A 10,877-nucleotide genomic window follows, 5' to 3' on the forward strand; every position below is an offset into this window, starting at 1 on the left:
AAATAATAGAAAAATCATTCGGAAGGCTTAAATATGGACCTAATGATCTCGGAATTTCATGAAACAAGTTTCTATGGATTCCTAATTTTTTCATGATCATAAAAATATCCTAAATCTGAATTTTAACCTAATAAATTAAGTGTGGTGATTTTTTAACATGAATATGACCTAATTTGTAATAAAAAATTCACCGCACTCAATATAATATGTTAAAATTATGGATGAAGATATTTTTAAGATTATAAGAAAATTAGGAACCTATAGAAACTTATTTCATGAAATTCCGAGATCGTTAGGTCCATATTTAGTGAAACATAGATAGTTTAGTATTAATTAAGTATGTTAGCGTTTAACGCATGTTTGAATATGTGTTTAAAACTAAAAATATAGATCTACAAATGTCAGAATTTCATGAAACAAGAGTCTATAAGTTTCTTATTTTCCCTTATTCATAAATATATCCTCTTCCTTAATTTTAAAATAATATATTGTGTTTCATGTTTTTTTACCTGAATTAGGTCAAATTCGGGTTAAAAAATCACCACACTAAATATATGAGATTAAAATTATGGATGAGGGTATTTTTAAGATCATAAGAAAATTAGGAACCCAAAGAAACTTGTTTCATGAAATTCCGAGATCGTTAGGTCCATATTTAGGCCTTCCGAATGATTTTTCTTTTAATTTTTATTTTTCTTAAATTTGGGACGAATCCTGGATTCGTCCCAAAATTTGGGACAAATCCAGGAATTCGTCCCAAATTTAAAAAAAAAAAATAAAAGAAAATTTATTTGGAAGGCCTAAATATGGACCTAACGATATCGGAATTTTATGAAACAAGTTTCTATGGGTTCCTAATTTTCTCATTATCTTAAAAATATCCTCATCCATAATTTTAACTTCATATATTTAGTATGGTGATTTTTTAACCCGAATTTGACCTAATTCATAATAAAAAAAATTTGCCGCATTTAATATAGTATGTTAAAATTATGGATGAAGATATTTTTAAGATCACGAGAAAATTAGAAATCCATAGAAACTTATTTCACGGAAATCCGATATCTCTAAGTTCATATTTAGTGTTTCCAAATCATTTTTTTATTTTTTTAAAAATTTTATATTTCGGGACGAATTTTGGAATTCGTCCCAGATTTAGGGTCGAATTCTGGAATTCGTCCCAGATTTGGGGACGAATTCCTAGATTCGTCCCAAAATCTGGGACGAATCAAAGATTCGTCCCAAAAAATAAGCAATGGAAAGAAATTTTTTAATTTATAAGTTAACCCTAAATCTCCTCCCACCCATCTGCCCCTTCACTCATCCCTTCACTGGCGGCTGATTCCTTCCCGATCGGCTGCGGCACAGGTAACCCTCTCCCTTCTCCCTTCTCCCCTCTTCCCTCTCCTTTCTCCCACATCCGCCCACTTCTTCTCGCCTGGCCACGCCTTGCCGCGCGTGGCTGCGGCTGGCCGCGCGTGGCCGCGCGTGGGGTCGCCTGGCCACGCGTGGCCGCGGCTGGCCGCGGCTGTCAGCGCCTGGCCGCGCCTGGCCGTGGCTGGCGGCAGTTGGCCGCGAGTCGCCGCTGCTAGCACTGATGTCGCAAGATTTGGAATGGTGGAGTACTGATCTGTGAAATTTAGGGCTTCATTCTTGTTTGTTAACAAAGAAAAGCACTGCAACTCTTGATCACTTAGATGTCAATGACCAATGATCTGTGAAATAGGGTTTAGGGCTGTTTTTGGATAAAGATTTGTAGTTCTTCTTGTATATAGATGTACAGTTTAGGGGTGTGGAAGTAATAAAATCTCAACTACACTAGGGCAAAATTTTGATACTAGGGTTTCGAATCCTAAATGTATGGGGAGCTCCAGTATACCATAGGTATAAATTTACCTTTGATTTTCTGTGTACTGATCCTCTTTATCATTACAAATACTTGTAGGATAGTTTTTAGATTGGAATTAATTAATGGAGGGACAAATTACAATAGAGTTGACATGTTTTTTTTTCTTTGATACAAAATTCAAAGGGTGCTCATTATTATTATTATTGTTAAAAAGATTTTCTTTTAAAGAAAAAAACAGAAGCGACCCTATTCTATTTTTTATCTCAAAAATATCCTTATCAAAATATTTTATTTTTCATCTAAAAAATGTCAATTCTGATCCACAATTGCTCTAATATAGAGAGTAATTTTGTTTTTTTCCAAATTTTGTTCCATTAAAATATTATTATTTCAATTTAATTACAATTGCTTCAACTCTATTAAAATTGTTAGAATAATACTATAATAATTGATAATGTTGCTTGTGCAGGTTTCAATTTGGCATGATCTCAGTGTAGTTGAAGACAACTGTATTTGTTCACGTCTTTTCGGTATTTCTAAGTTCATTAATATGCATTTTATGATCTGTATATAAAGTTAGCTTTAAATAATTATTTTATAGTTGATTAATTGTATTTCTTCTTTTTGATAAGCTTTTCTTTGTTGTTTTGTCTTCAATGATAAGATTTATTTCTGTTAATAATGTTTAACTAAATAGCTGAATTCAGGTAAAATGCAGAATGAGCGAAGTTGGATGTATAACAAGAATTCAAGTATAATGCAGAATGAGGAAGAGGAGGAGGAGGAGGAGGAGGAGGATGATAATCATAATGATGACTTTAATTTTTGACGATGGGTAAGTTTTGTTAGCTTATTTAAAGAAATTTCTCATAATTATGTATGATGATTATTTGTCTCATGTTTACTATTTTACACATTAATCAATGACTTGTTAACTTTTCTAATTTTTATTTTAATTAATATTGTCAATTTATTTTTAACAGGGTTGGTGAGGCGAACTAAAGGTCCGAGAAAAAAAGTAAGTATTAAGTAACATGTTAAACTTTTAATTTTATTTATTTATTTATTTATTTTCTAATTGCTTTTAATTTATTGAAATTTATTACTACTGCTTTATTAGTTCAAATTGCAAATTATGATTAGAGTTTACCTAACAACCAAGTAACCATGATTACTAAAACACTTGTATCACAAAAAAATTAAGTTTAATTAGTTTGTGTTTTCTTCATTTGAGCTATTTTCATATGTTAGGAAATTTTAAGAATATCTTTCATGCTCTCCATGTGATCACATGGACATAGAATATTTGTAGCTATTGATTGATATGGTGAAATAGGTATTATTATAACAATTTGATGTGCCATTTATATTAGGTTGTATCATATTTACGATGTTTTTACTTAGCTTCAAGATACTTCTTATAATTTTATGACATGGATGGTTCATATCGTTGGTAAATAGGACATTTATTTGAATGTTTAAGGAATTTCACAGTTATGTCTTGTTTCCAATCTTTCTTGTTACATGGGCATTTCGTATTATATTTATAATCTTTCTTGTTACACATGATCTGGTTTATTTGTTTGTTGTTATGTAGGCAAAGGAGATTTGAAGGGGTGTAAAGCTTTTGGGCAGACGAAGATGACTTGATGTATTTTTAGTTTATTTACCTCCTTGGATGGATGATGGACTTATATAACATTTGATTGTTGAACTTTATAATATTTTCTAGAAGCTTGAACAAGATAGATCTTGTAAAATTTGTTGAGATCTTTATATTTGTTGAATTATGAGTTGATCGAGTTCAATTATTACTCTTGTATGTGAAATTAAGATGTGTTGAATGTATATAAATGTTATTTGAATTTGGTGTTTATGTATCTATGGATTGAATTGCAAAAAGAAATTTAATTTGGAAAAAAAATTTAGTATTAGGGACGAATTTGGCGACGAAAACGATTTGTTCCCACTCTATCGTAATTGTATCGAACCCAGAATTTGGGACGAATATGTGGATTCGTCCCAGAATTTGGGACGAATTCTGGGACGATTCCACAAATTCGTCCCAAAATTCGTCCCAGATTCTGGGACGAATTTTGGGACGAAAATTTATTTATTAATTAAATTAGTATTTTTGTCCCCAAATTTGTCGCAAATGCTTAAAATTTTGCAACAAATTTATTATTCGTTGCAAAATTAGGGACAAATTTGGCAACAAAAAAAATTTGTCACCGAATTCGTCCCCAAATTCGTTGCAATATTAGGGACAAACTTAGCAACAAAAAATAATTTGTCACTGAATTCGTCCCCAATTTTGTTGCAAAAATAGGGACAAATTTGGCAACAAAAAATTATTTCCTCCGAACTGAATTCATCCCCAAATTCGTTGCTAAGTTTGCAACAAAAAAATTATTCGTTCCTTTTTTGCGACAAATTTGGGGACGAAAATTTTATTCGTTGCCAATTTTGTCCCCAAATTCGTTGCTGAATTTGCAACAAATCATAATTCGTTCCAAAAGTTGGCATCAAACATTTTGGGACGAAAAAATTTTCGTCCCTGATTTCGTCCCAAAAAATTTTGCAACGAATATTTTTGTAAAATTCGTCCCAAAATTCGTCCCAAAATGCCTTATTTTTTGTAGTGAGGTATCTCATGTTGATTTTGATGTGGTCAACCAAGTTATATTAGGTCCTATGTTGTTTTGATGTCTTGTGTCTAAAAGCGAAAGATATAGAGGACAAGAAAGATGAAACGGAAAGCAAGTCGACAGGCTAGGTGTATCCGAGGGACGAGAAGCTACAGAAGAGTACACCGGTGGACCAGAAGGAACCCACACAGCGCATCCGAGGGACAAGAAGTCATGGAGGAAGTCTGCTCGATGAGAAGGTCGAAGTTGAGTTCAAGTAAGCTCAACTCCCGATGGTTGGAGCATCATCCAAAGAAGATTACTGAAGAAAAGTTAACCAGGTTTGAAAGTTAATTGGTTGAGTTAGATGGTAGAAGGTGCCCTCGCGCCAAGTGGAAGGCGCCCTTAGGGTGATGGAAGGTGCCCTTGTGCCTTTTTATAGAAGGCGCCCTCAAGGTGATGGAAGACGCCCTCAGTCTAGTTAAAGGCGCCTCCAATAGTCGTTAAGCTACTGTTTGAAGAGGATAAAACTCTATCACGAAGAGGATAAACTATATCCTCTTGGAGGTGCCCTAGACATCTTTTGAGGCGCCTCCGACGATGAATACCAATGACTATTTCATCCCATGAGGCTATTAAAAGCCCCCTGGTGCTAGGAATAAAGTAACAATTCTTGTATTCAATTCCTAGTCTTTTCTTGAACTATCAAAGTGTGTAAGAGACTTTTTCAACTTCAACGAAAATCTTTTAGTTTTTTCAATTGCTTTGGATTAACAATCACATAGGTTGTAACCGAGTAAATTTTAGTCTTCTTATTGTTTTTAAGTTGTTATTCTTTTAAATGTTAATTGTTTATGCCTAACTAATCTTGTGTCCTTACCTAATTCAAAAAACAAGAGATTTTTTTTCTAACTTTTATTTCAGGGCTATTCACCCTTCTCTAGCCGACCGCACCGGAACCAACACTTTCCTTTGCCAACATGCAGTCCTCCTTGACCCACTTAAACTTTCCTTTGCTTAACTGCAATTATGACTTTCCTTTGTCAACGTACGGTCCTCTTTAATGACTTTCCTTTGACTAACATTTAGTTGGGATTTTATTTTATCTAACCTCCAGTTAGAACTTTACCTTGTCTAACATCCAGTTAGGACTTTACTCTTGTCTAACCCTCGAGTTATAACTTTGTCAGTCAAGTATTCAGTCCTCCACGATCTACTTGTTTTTCTTTTCATATATTGTCAAGTTCCAGTTAATCTTTGCATATTTGACCTCTTTCAAATATTTTCCAAACATATTATCTAAACATCGAAACTCAAGCTTGAATTCACTCAAGCTTAGTCATACTGATCAACCTTAACCTTAGGACAATTACACTAATAATCTTCCAACATGACCCTCATAGCCTAAACACTCGGGGTGCTCGGACGACTAGGTCCAGTCGCCCCAAGTTGTGAGGGTCATCCGATCTGGATCCTAAACTCTAAAACTTAAACCCTAATATATTAGGGTTTAGGGCGCCCATGCAATAATATTTTCCATAATCCTTAATAATTTATATAAATATATCTATTTGAACTGCGATAATAAAATTAAACAATCTTATTGTTTTTACACCAAACACATAAGCCATTGATTAATTTAATAAGCGGAGAACTGATCAGCAATGGTTTTCATCAAAATGGATTTCTTTTCTCAACTCCTTAATCCTAATTGTATTGTTGTCACAATTAAGATCGTTATCCATTCTGCTTTGGCGATATTAATATCCGTTTAATAAGTCAATGATATCGTCATCCGCGTGGCATCGATGACTCGTTTAATAAGTCAATGATATCGTCATCGCTGAATTGTATGTGTATATACTAATTAATTATAAACTAGTCTTTCGATGACTCTAATTTCGATTAAAAGATAATCCGCATTTCAGACGCCGCTTTACTTTCTGTCCCAAGACTTTATAAAAAACAGACAAATCATAATATCGAATGACCTCAGATGAAAAAAAAATTAACTCACAAGCGCAAAAGGCGATTTGTTTATCCTTAGTATTCTTATTAATTTATCTCTAGAATAATATAGAGAGGGTAAATTATAATTGACTATTAACCATTAGTAGAGATAATTAAGACATAAGAAAAAATATACTTAGATGCGTCTAGTTTTGATAAAAAAACTCATATAGTAATATTTCATGTCTTAATTATTATATCATCCTGAGACGGCAGAAGATTCCTACCTTACTCTTATATTTTGAGATACTTTCTTAATTGTTATATCTTATACGGTTGACAGTGATTTGTAAAAAGTTAAATTAAAACATCAATTATCTCAGAGTATTTTCATCAAATTTACTAAGAATTGTCCTGGTTTAATTTTATAAATTTATCGTGACAAATTGATTAGATATTTTTTAATGTTATCGAAAAAAACAATAAACTTAGCTAGTTTTTAGGTGATATGTGATCTCATGAAATTTTTTTATCGGGATAAATTAGTAAGTGTTTATAATTTTTTAATATTATCGTGTTATAAGTAGAAGTCAAATGTCATTATGAATTTATTTTCCATTTACAAATTTGACGCGACGAGCGTTTAATTTCAACAGCGTTTCACTTCATTGATCTAGTCGCCGTAATCGAAGAATTCAAACGGTAAGCAGTATACGACCTCATAAAAATATAAACGTAATTATTTATTATTATTATTTAAAAAATAAATAACCATTTTTCCCTTCTTTTGAAATTTATAAAAAAACAACACCATGCACTTAATTTTGGAGCTACATCATACAAAATACTATTATTTTAAAATTACTTTGTATAAATTAATATTAAAACGATTTTGATTAAATTTAATATATATATATATATATATATATATATATATATATATTGTTTTAGTTAAATTAAAAGAAAGTTAATAGAAAGTTCGCACTTGACCTCACTCATGGTTCATTGCATTGCAACTACAGACAACTTAAGTTAATAGAAAATGAATCAGCGATTCCTCTATTAGTCAGGTTTTAAATAATATAGCAGCCGTGTTTGAAAAATAATTAAGGTAGTCCACGGTGGGCCGTTGTTAACGAAATTTGATATAATCAGCCAGAGAATATAATTATATTTCATGGGATTAACTGTACATTAACAGATTTTACAGGTTCAAACACTCAGAAAATATAAAACTATAGCCATCTACAGGCCATCGTTTTTCAACCATTTTGATCCTTACGTCCTTAATGAGACTTTACTGGGATTTTCTGTTTTTTAATTCATGTCAATTCTAAGCTTGATGTTCACAGAAGTTACATTAGTCTGAACTTGGATTATAGTAATTAATATTAGTATTACGACTCTATTTTGACGAAAATATGATTCTAGAATATCTCATTGTTCATTTGTATTTGAAAGTAATAGAACTTTATGCTCATTTAGGTTTTTTTATATATTTAGTGGTGCTCGAATGAAAGAAAGAATTATTATAGAGAAATTGAAATAAAAATTCTTAATTATTCAGTTTAAAAATAATTCACGGATGGATTTAGCGTCCACAATCTTCTTCTTCTCCTTTTATTCATTTTTTATCTTCTTAAAATTGGATAGAATGGAATTTCTATCCTTTAATTCTCGTATTAGTAAATTACTAATAATATTTACACTATAATAGTTTTAAAATTATATTTTATGGAAAAAGCTAACAAGGGACTGTAGGTTCAGAAATGAAATTAGAAAAGATGAATGTTCAGAAATGATTTTTTTTTTTTAAAAAAAAATCAGTAAACAAAGAACTGCAATTCTATCAGAACATTTTCCAGTGACCTTCCATATTTCAAACCTTTACTATTTTTTTATTGATTAGCTGAATCAAGACCAGTATAAAAATTCATCCTAAAAGTTGGATTTACTTGACCAATTGTTCCCACAAAACTCCAATTGTTTATCTTTTCTGACTTTATTATGGATTCGAAGCTTAAAATATTTGACTTGGAAAATTTTAAGACGTGGAGGACGCAAGATTTTTTATTGTTTATTTTCCCAAAAGGACAAACGAACGCCTCGATGGACTGAGTAAACAGATAATGACGATCTGATCACTCTTTCCTAAAAAAACATTTATCCTGCCTGAAAGTCAGTGATAGATGTTAGAGATATAATATTTACATTGATCTTCTATAGACTTCGTTCTGACTTATAATACAATTGATTTCAATGTCGAGTCAGAAAAAAAACTTCCGATAATGACCCTCCAATACTTAAGTTAATTTCCGGTGAAAAAAAAAGAAACATCAAACAAAACAATAAGAAAACTGTAGTACAACAGTAAAATATCGCATACCTCTGTTGAAATTTGGAATCCCCTTTATATAGAGCTCCGATACCTCCGCCGGAAGTCCACTGTCTGCATGCTCTGCTGTTGGATCGGGCGGGATAGCCGTTCGACCGAAGTCGAACTCTGTTGATGTCATGCCTGCTATCTTACCGAGCGGGGTGGCTACTCGGCTCAGCTTCTGTGTGCCGTCTCTCTTGAGCGTCGATTGTTTGAATGTTTCCCGTGTCGAAGTCGACGACGGGTCGGAGCCCTCTCCTCGGTCGGAGCATGATTCACCCGACCGGCAGATGCCTTCCACTAGTTGACCGTCTTGACCTCCTTTGACCTCCCTCGTGGCAGCGTGGTGGGGCCCTTTATCATCATCGCATCACAAGCCTCCCCTTCAAGTCTAGTCGAAGGAGGCTGTAGTCCGACTGACTGGATAATTGTCCGAGTAAGTTTACTCCAGATCAGCTTTCGACACTGTGTAGTTTTCGATCGGAATAAGACCGACCCTCGTCGATCAGCCTGTTGAAGCTTGTCGTTCGGGCATAGGTATGTTCCCTCGATCCGATCGGCACGACAAAAGTTTGCACTTGTAAAAATTCTTCTTGGGTTGTCTCGAGCGAGCGTGAACCAGGTTGGTGTCACCCTGATTTCTTGAAAATCGTGCAAATCCCCACTCATTAAGATTGAGCACTCTCCCACGTATGCCTTCATTAATTGTCGACCCGTGACGCTGCGCCACGTGTCACGCCCATTGTCGCTGTAAAATACGGTAACCAAATAATAATTAGATAATAAGGTTTAATAGATGAATAATTTTATTGAAATTTTTAGAAATTTTCTAAGAATTTTTCGGAGCTCCTATGACATATTTGGAGGGAATGCATATATAAGCTTGGAAAAAATCTGTTTGGAATACCCAAATATGGGAGTTGATTGAGGAATTTAATCTTAGGTTTAATTATCTAACCTAAGTTATTTTCTATTTCTTTTCTTTTTCTTCTCTCGCGTGCCCTAATCTCACGTCGAACCCGAGCTCTTCATCTTCCCCAACCCGTCGACGCCTCATCTCCCACGAGTACAAAGCCTCGAGCCCTCTTGTAATACCCCGGTTCTGAGATTCTGGTTAAGTATGACTTAAAAGGTTAGATGGTACTATCCATATCACCAAGGTGCACCTTCCTTTTCGGAAGCCCAAACTTAAGAACTCCAAAGTTAAGCGTGCTTGGCTTGGAGAAATCTGAGGATGGGTGACCTCCTGGGAAGTTTTCCAGGGTGCGTGCGAGTGAGGACAAAGTACGCTGAAAGGACCTCCGGTGGTCTGTGGAGCTAGTCATCAAACTGATAGGTAATTCTAGTGTCGTTCCTGGTTCGGTCCGGGTGGGGCCCGCCCGGGCCGGGGCGTTACAGATGGTATCAGAGCGACCTTGCAACCGTGAGTGCGCCTGTGGTAGGAGCACCCAGGGCACCACCTAGCGAGGGAGATTCTGGGATTTGTTTGTGGTGTGATTTGTGGTTACACAACGAGGACGTTGTGTCTTTAAGTGGGGGTGATTGTAATACCCCGGTTCTGAGATTCTGGTTAAGTATGACTTAAAAGGTTAGATGGTACTATCCATATCACCAAGGTGCACCTTCCTTTTCGGAAGCCCAAACTTAAGAACTCCAAAGTTAAGCGTGCTTGGCTTGGAGAAATCTGAGGATGGGTGACCTCCTGGGAAGTTTTCCAGGATGCGTGCGAGTGAGGACAAAGTACGCTGAAAGGACCTCCGGTGGTCTGTGGAGCTAGTCATCAAACTGATAGGTAATTCTAGTGTCGTTCCTGGTTCGGTCCGGGTGGGGCCCGCCCGGGCCGGGGCGTTACACCTCTCCCTTGCCTTGTCTTCTCTCTCACGACACCAGACGCCACTATCAACTCCCGATCCGTCGGCTTCCCTTTCTTCTTCGGCCATCTCCGCACGGAGCTGCGCCAACGCCCCTACAGCCTTCCTCTCCCGATGCTCTCGGTTTCTCCTTGCCTCACACCCCTGATCGATGCCTAAGCACCGGCAGCTGATTCTCTCCTATTCATCGTTGTGCCCTAGCT

At 35.2% G+C, this 10,877-nt stretch overlaps 1 long non-coding RNA gene across 1 annotated transcript; it reads left to right on the top strand.

The window, feature by feature from the left end:
- The first annotated feature begins 1,333 nt into the window (after window positions 1-1,333).
- Window positions 1,334-3,387, top strand: LOC121973057. The gene is made up of 4 exons (XR_006109356.1): window positions 1,334-1,368; window positions 2,319-2,379; window positions 2,557-2,684; window positions 2,833-3,387. It is a non-coding gene; the product is annotated as an uncharacterized LOC121973057 (long non-coding RNA).
- The last annotated feature ends 7,490 nt before the right edge of the window (window positions 3,388-10,877 follow it).

The sequence above is a fragment of the Zingiber officinale genome, chromosome 4A (genome assembly GCF_018446385.1).
Source record: "Zingiber officinale cultivar Zhangliang chromosome 4A, Zo_v1.1, whole genome shotgun sequence".
Taxonomy (NCBI): Eukaryota; Viridiplantae; Streptophyta; class Magnoliopsida; order Zingiberales; family Zingiberaceae; genus Zingiber; species Zingiber officinale.